Source organism: Macaca nemestrina, chromosome 3 (genome assembly GCF_043159975.1).
Source record: "Macaca nemestrina isolate mMacNem1 chromosome 3, mMacNem.hap1, whole genome shotgun sequence".
NCBI classification, from domain to species: Eukaryota; Metazoa; Chordata; class Mammalia; order Primates; family Cercopithecidae; genus Macaca; species Macaca nemestrina.
In genome coordinates this window covers 23,389,225-23,396,995 of record NC_092127.1, presented here as the reverse complement: position 1 = coordinate 23,396,995, position 7,771 = coordinate 23,389,225, and the positions used below count along the sequence as shown (strand labels likewise).

General features: G+C 34.9%; 1 long non-coding RNA gene across 1 annotated transcript; it reads left to right on the top strand.

Annotated features, from left to right (window-relative positions):
* The first annotated feature begins 991 nt into the window (after positions 1 to 991).
* On the top strand, positions 992 to 3,520 carry LOC139362151 (uncharacterized). The gene is made up of 3 exons (XR_011620494.1): positions 992 to 1,112; positions 2,080 to 2,170; positions 2,692 to 3,520. It is a non-coding gene; the product is annotated as an uncharacterized lncRNA (long non-coding RNA).
* The last annotated feature ends 4,251 nt before the right edge of the window (positions 3,521 to 7,771 follow it).

Here is a 7,771-nt window from a genome sequence, read left to right as displayed (position 1 = left end):
TCTTTGTAGGCAATATGTTTGAAGCTAAGACATGATAAATCCATGAAAGAAAAAATGAACTATATCATAGGTGTGCACAAAGATTATTAGATATGAACAATTAAAATGAAAGCTACAAGTTAGGAAACCATTTACAGTGGTAGAAGCTTTGTATATTATGGGAACAATGGAAATATTAAGGAAAGAACAGATGCTAGAGTTATTTTTAAGAACTATGTCATGCCTGATAGGGTATTAAGACTAAAGTACAGACATGAGCTAAAATCGCCTAAAGATTTGCATTTTTAGGGCCTAGAAATTGGTTACCAAAAGCATATATGCAGAGATAACATTTTTTTCTTGGAGAAAATGGTGTGTTTATTTTTATGCACACTGAGTTGAAATGGAAATGTTCTGTAGTTAGCTGAACATATGTGAAAAGTAAAAAAAAAAAATGAATTACAGTAAAAGAAAATGCCAATATAAATAAAATAAAAAGGATAAAAGGAAATCAGTATATTTTATGCATCATTAGGCTGAATATATTTGTTAATGCACCAGGGCCTTTTGAGTGTGCATATACGCATTTTCTACTTACTATTTTTTTACGCTTAATGTGCTAAATTTATATATTTTACAGCCAAAACTTGTTCTAATAAAATGATTTTTAACATTTAATACTAATCACAAATTTAATTTCTTAAAACTTAATTTTGCAATGACACTTATTTTGTCTGATTTTTAAATTTCCCTAATATTTTGAACAATAATAAACCCACATTATGTGAAAATATTTAAACAAAAATCTGTTCTAAACTATAATACTATTGGTTTAATCCATGTTGTCTTTTTCTCTGTTCAATTTTATACCTCCTTGGAACTTAGAACCTTCTTACTATGACACTTTCCAGATAATCTTAAATAACCCCTCCCCCACTGAGAAAAAGGACCCTCTCAGGTCAGATCATATTATTTATATGAATTATCAAAACTTTTATCACTGATCCTAAATATTTTATATCTGATTCATGTTTCCTAGGTCAGCTTTCTTTCCAGAGCACCGGTCCCCAACCCTCAGGTCGTGGACCAGTAGCAATCTGTGTCCTGTTAGGAACTGGGCCGCACAGCAGGTGGTGAGTGGTGGGAGAGTGAGCATTAATGCCTGAGCTGCACCTCCTGTCAGATCAGCAGTGGCATTCAATTGACACAGGAGCACGAACCCTATTGTGAACTGTGCATGTGAGGGATCTAAGTTGTGTGCTCCTTATAAGATTCTAATGCCTGATGATCTGAGGTGGAACAGTGTCATCCCAAAACCATTCTCCCCTCCACCTGTGGAAAAAATTATCTTCCACAAAACCGGTCCCTGGTGCCAAAAAGGTTGGGGACCACCAGAGTACACATTACTTGTTTGATAAGTGAGACTCTTAAACCTAATCCTTCCATTTAAACCTCAGGTTATCATGTGATCTTGCCCCTCCCTCTCTCCTTCTCTCACTAAATGTTTTATTTTTAATGGGCATAACTCATTTCCTTGTCAACCTAATGTACTTTCCTGATTTATTACCGTTATTTCAAAAAATTACCAATGCCTTGTTAATACCAAGCATGTCCTGGGAGATAAGGACCTATATTGTGCCTTTACTCCCACTCATTAGGACAGTGAGCTAATGTGTTATCTTGAAATACACTATTGAGCACTGTATTTCATTAACATGTATAAAAACTGGTTCCTGACTCAAATCATGGAAAGGGCTACCTTGCAAGGAGTCCGGTTGGCTTTGGCTGAATAGTAATATAAACCATGATCTGCATAGTGAATACAGTGTCTGACACAAAGAGTAGGCACACAATAAAGATTTGCTGAAATAATGAATGAATATATGAATGAGTCTCAAACACTGTAGCAGTTTCTTTATGTATACCTCATTTAATACTTACAACAGCTTTGTGAGCTAGTTACTGTTATTTTCTCAGTTAAAACAATTCAAAATAACTATGCTAGTTAGAGATGTGACTCAGGTTTTCAAAATCATACAGTGAGTAATCAACTCAGGCACACCATCATAGTCATAACACTATCTTACTCCTCTCTTTCAGAGTCCATGTTACATCACTGCCCATATGCTGGACACTGGAGATCACAAAATCTCATCACACTTTTGGCAACAAGGAACCTAAAGTTTGTTTGGTAAGACAACCCCTGTTCACTGACAGTGAAGCTGGACAGCTGTGCAACTCAGGGAGTGAGCTGTGGAGCCAGATCCCAGGGCTCACCTCTTTCTTCTGCTACCTATTTGCTATTCGCCCTTGGAAAAGTCACTTACTTTCACTTTGCCCATGGTTTCTTGCCTGAAAGTGATAGCAATAACAGTAACAATCACATCAAAAGGTAGTTGTCAGAGTTAAATAAGTTGCTAGGGTATAAGAAAAGTACTTAACACCTTAGCACAGGGCTTGGTATGTGTGTCATGAGCTTTTCAATATTTTTCAAATTAAGATAAAATTCACATACCATAAAATGTATCATTTGAAAGTGTAAAATTCAGTGGTTTTAATATAGTCACAAAGTTGTGCAATCATAATTACTCTCAAATATCAGAATATTTTCATCATTCTGCCCCAAAAAACCCTGTGTCTCTCAGTAGTCACCCTCTAATCCCTTCTACCTCTGGCCTCTGGCAACCACTAATCTACTTTTTTTATCTATAGATTTGTGTTTTGTAGACATTTCATACAAATGGAATTATATCATACATGGTCTTTCATGTCTGATTTATTGCACTTGGCAAGTTTTAAAAGTTCATCCATGTTATGGTATGTATCAGTACTTCATTCCTTTTCATGGTTGAGTAACATTCCAATGTATAAATGTATTCTATGTTACCTATCCATTCAGTAACGAACAGGCATTTGATATATTTTCACTTTTCATATATCAGGAATAATTATTCTATGATGAATTGTGTACACTTTTTTGGGGGGTGAATGTATATTTCAACTCTCTTGGATAAACACCTAGGAGTGTAGTTTTTGAGGTCCTGTAGTAACTCTGTATTTAGACATTTGAGAAACTGTCAAATTGGAAGTGGCTGTACCATTTTACATTTCCATCAGCAAAACATTCAGGTTCTAATTTCTCCAAATCACTATAATTACTTGTTATTGTCTGTCTCTTTGATAATGGCATCCTAATGGGTATAATGTGATATCTCATTGTGGTTTTAATTCACATGTCCCTAAAAACTAATGATGATGTGATAGATAGAATAATGGTGCTCAATGATAGACAGAATAATGGCCCTCAACAATGCCCAAGTCCTAATCCCTGGAATCTATGAATGTGTTATTTTACATGGCAAGGGAGAATTAAGGTTGTAGAAAGAATCAATATTGCTAATCAGCTGACCTTACAGTAAGGAGGTTATGCTAGATTACCTGGATGGACCTAATGTAATCACGTGGGTCCTATAAATGTGAAAGAGGTAGTCAGATAAAAGTCAAAAGAGAGGAAGAGAGAGACAGAGAGAGAGAAATTTGAAGATATTAGCTTGGTGCAAAAGTAATTTCTGTTTTTGACATTTCTTTTCATGGTGTGTATAAACTGTTACATATTTACGTAATTTTTGCCATTACTTTTAATGGCAAAAACAGTAATGACTTTTGCACCAACAATAATAGTATGAGACTCCCTTTGGAGACAGAAGAAAGGGACATGAGCCAAGGAATGCAGGCAGCCTCTAGAAGCTGGAAATCAATAAAATAGATGTTTTCCCAGAAGCGTTACTCCAGAAGAAACATAGCCTTATGAGAACTATTTTGGACTGCTTAACTTTAGACCTATAAGCTAATTAATTCATGTAGTTTTAAACCACTAAATTAGTGACAGTTTGCTACAGCAGCAATAGGAAACTAATACAGATGTTACACATCTTTTCATATGCTTACTTTACAGAAATGTGTATTAGAAACTTTTGTCCATTTTATAATTGAAATTTTAAATTAAGGAGTTGTGATAGCTCTTTATTTAATCTAGAGATTTATCATACATTTGAGTTGCAAATATTTTCTCTGATTCTAGGTCTGTTTTTTCACTTTTTTGATGGTATAATTTTCAACACAAAATAATTTTTTTAATTTGATGAAGTCTAATGTTTCTATTTTTTCTTTTGTTGCTTGTGCTTTTGTGAATTAACTAAGAAACCATGGGAAAATCCAAAGATACAAAGATGTACTTCTGTATTTTTTTCTAAGAGGTCCATACTTTAGGTCTTGCATTTGGGTCTTTGGCCCTTTTTGAGTTAATTTTGTATACAGCGTGAGGTAAAGGTATGTATTAGGATTCTCTAGAGGGACAGAACTAATAGAACATATACATATATATAAAGGGAGTTTATTAAGTATTAACTCACATGATCACAAAGTTCCACAATAGGCCATCTGTAGGCTGAGGAGCAAGGACAGCCAGTCCAAGTTCCCAAACTGAAGAATTTGGAGTCCGATGTTCGAGGGCAGGAAGCATCCAGCATGGGAGAAAGATGAAGGCTGGGAGGCTAGGTCAGTCTCTCTTTTCACATTTTTCTGCCTGCTGCTTATATTCTAGCCACACTGGCAGCTGATGAGGGGTGGGTTGCCTTTTCCAGCCCACTAATTTAAATGTTAATCTCCTTTGGCAATACCCTCACAGACACAGCCAGGATCAATACTTTGTATGCTACAATCCAATCAAGTTGACACTCAGTATTAACCATCATGAAGTACAACTTTATTCTTTTTTGCATGTGAATACCCAGTTGTCCCATCATATGCTCTTACATTTGAGCAGTTACTATTTTTTACATAGCTTCATATATAGTAAGATAACAAAAAGTATGGTGAGGGAATTATGAAGCGAACAATGAAGTCAGTAGAGAAGATGTTCTACAAAAGATGGTGTATGAGTTGAGTTTTAGAAAAGACTAGGAGTTGGTCGGGTAAAAAATGGCAGAAATTTTATTTAATGAAGGAAGCTTCGTGAATAAGCAAAGCAAAGGAAGTGAATTTACGCATGTTTAAGGAAGTGAATGTACGCACGTCTCAGGAACTGAAATTGATAGGAATACCTGGCAGTTTGAGGACCTTGGAGTGCAGTGATCACATATAAACAAGAAGAGATGGATAGTATCCTTAAGAAAAGCTCTCTGTACTCCTAACCCTGGCTTTATCCTTTACAGGGACATTCATGTAGAGAGAATTTTAAAAAATAGGCAGTTTTTTAAAAAAATATCTAATTAGTGGAAACTTACTGCGCCATCTTTTCAACAATTGACTCCCTTATCAATATATAGAGGGTGAGACAATTGTTTAATAGACAATTTGTTTAATATAATATGATGATGAGAATGTTTCCACATTGTGCCCCAAAAATATAATTACTCTTCCCAGTGTTTTCAGAGTTTCTTTACTGACCATAATTTCATATTCATTTTTCTTCTTTTAAATACGATTTATCAATTCTTATATGCTCTTGTAACTACCTTCACGTATGTCAAGCTGTACTGTCATTTGATAATAGTCGCTTTGGAGTTTCATGGTGTGTATAAACTGTGACAGCTTTACCTAATAAATAAAACTGAAATGTCTTCAGAGATTTCACAACTGTCAAATATCATAGCTCTGTTGGGAGATGTTTAGTTTTGCTGGCATTTAATCTCCTGTTTTCAAATGTCATTCTTTGGACATTACTGTTGTTTAAATGTACAAAATTTGAAAAACTGCTTTAACACATCACATAATAGAATATGCATAATTTAAACTAAGTTTTAAAACAAAGTTTCAAATATTTTCTATTTTTTCATAACAAGTGTGATTATCAATTTTTTATTAGCCAATCTACATATATGTATCCTGCCTTAGTCTAAAGTGCTTCAGATGTGTGAGGAGAGGCAAGGATGGCTTCCTCACAAATATATTTCTATGAGGTACTTGGTAGCCTCTGGAGAAGCATGAATCGGAAACAGTATGATTAATTCAGGAACAAAATATGACTTGCCAAAAGAGAAAGGAAAATAGGATAGTGTTTTCCTATCCTATTTTCGAAAAGAGAAAGGAAAATAGGAAATTGTGCATTGAGAATAACCAATGTTTTCTGTTGTTGTTGTAATTTTAATTCATTTTTTTCTGGTTTGATCTCAAGCATTTAGTTTTTAGCATTATAAAGAGACAAAACATTCAACAACAAAATACAGTTCTGGCCTGTAAAAAATGGAAAGCCATCATTCACAACCTTATAATACGTAAAAGGTGAAACACTGAAAATTAATTATTTTTCTTGGACCCATCTGAGAACTGAGATCCCAAGGCAAACCACCCCTCTGAAATCTAGACTGATGGGCAAATCCAGACAGCCATAGCTGAGACCTTATCTGGAACAGTCACTGGAGTCATACTGAGCATTCGCTAAAACAAAAACCTATTCTCTCTCTAGTAAAAAGACTTACCAGAGTCTTCTCCCAGCTAGAGGTAGGGCACTGTTCCAACTCCAGCCTTCTCTAGCATTCCGGTCTTGCCAAAGGTAGGGAGGAGAGAGGAAGCCAAACCTCTGGAGAAAACACTTGTGAAAGTCACAGTACAGACATGGGCAAACAAAAATACTGACATTTTATCACAAAGTGGTAGAACACTTATGTCACCCACACCTTAGCGCCAAACCAACCGAGGGCACTGGTGTAACAGATTACAGTGGAAAGGGCTATAAAAACGAACCACAAATCAAAAGCAGTTTAACAGAAATCAAGAATGTCTCTGATTGGCTCATCAGTAGACTGAACATACGCCCATAGAAACTTCTCTAACTAAAATACAAAGACAATTTAAAAAATAATAACAATAATATAATAAAAACAGAGAACATCCAAGAATTGTAGTCAATTTCCAAAGATATTAAATATGCCACATATATTAGGAATACCAGAAGCCAAAGAAATAGAGAAGGAGCAGAAGAAATATTTGAATGAATAATGACCATAATTTTTTTCTAAAGTTATGATAGAAGCCAAGTCACAGATCCAGGAAGCTCAATAAACACCATTTACTGTACACATTGCTTTCTAGCAGTGTGTTGATGCAAATTATATATGCTGCAAAATAAATAACTCCATTGTGAATGTGTCTGTATTCTCATCTGATGTATTTTATTTCATTAATATTTGATTAAGGGTTTGGAGAGCCAATACTAGAAAGGAAACAAAGGGTGTGTGTGTGCACATGTTGCCCTGCATTCCTTCCTTCTGTATAACTATGTGGGATGAGTTGTGTTCTAAAGCATATTTTTCACTCCTCTCTCATCATAAACAGAGTAAGTAGAGCAAAATCTAAATGTTTCGTAATGACACAGTGCAATTTTAAGTAACATTGATGTGTAGAATTATTTACCTACATGAAATGGCCTCAAGTGTGCAAATTTAGTCACTTATTATACTGAGCACTAAGGACACAAGGGAAAAAGAAGACCTGACCTTTGTTCTTAAGTAGCTTGCAGTCTGGCCTTTTAAATTAACTTAACAGATATTTATTGACAATACTCTTAATTTAACTGCTTTGGTCACCTATCCCTTCTACTTGCTAAGATTGACCAGAGGGCAGAGGAAGGATAAAGAATATTGTCCTGTTATTTCTGTTTGAGCAAATGTATGTATGGATGTATGTATATAAATATATGAATGAAAAGGAAATGAGTGCACGCATAATGATAAGTTTATAAGACGTTCATACAAAGAGATGGAATTAATGTCTGATTAACTCAATTTTTTAT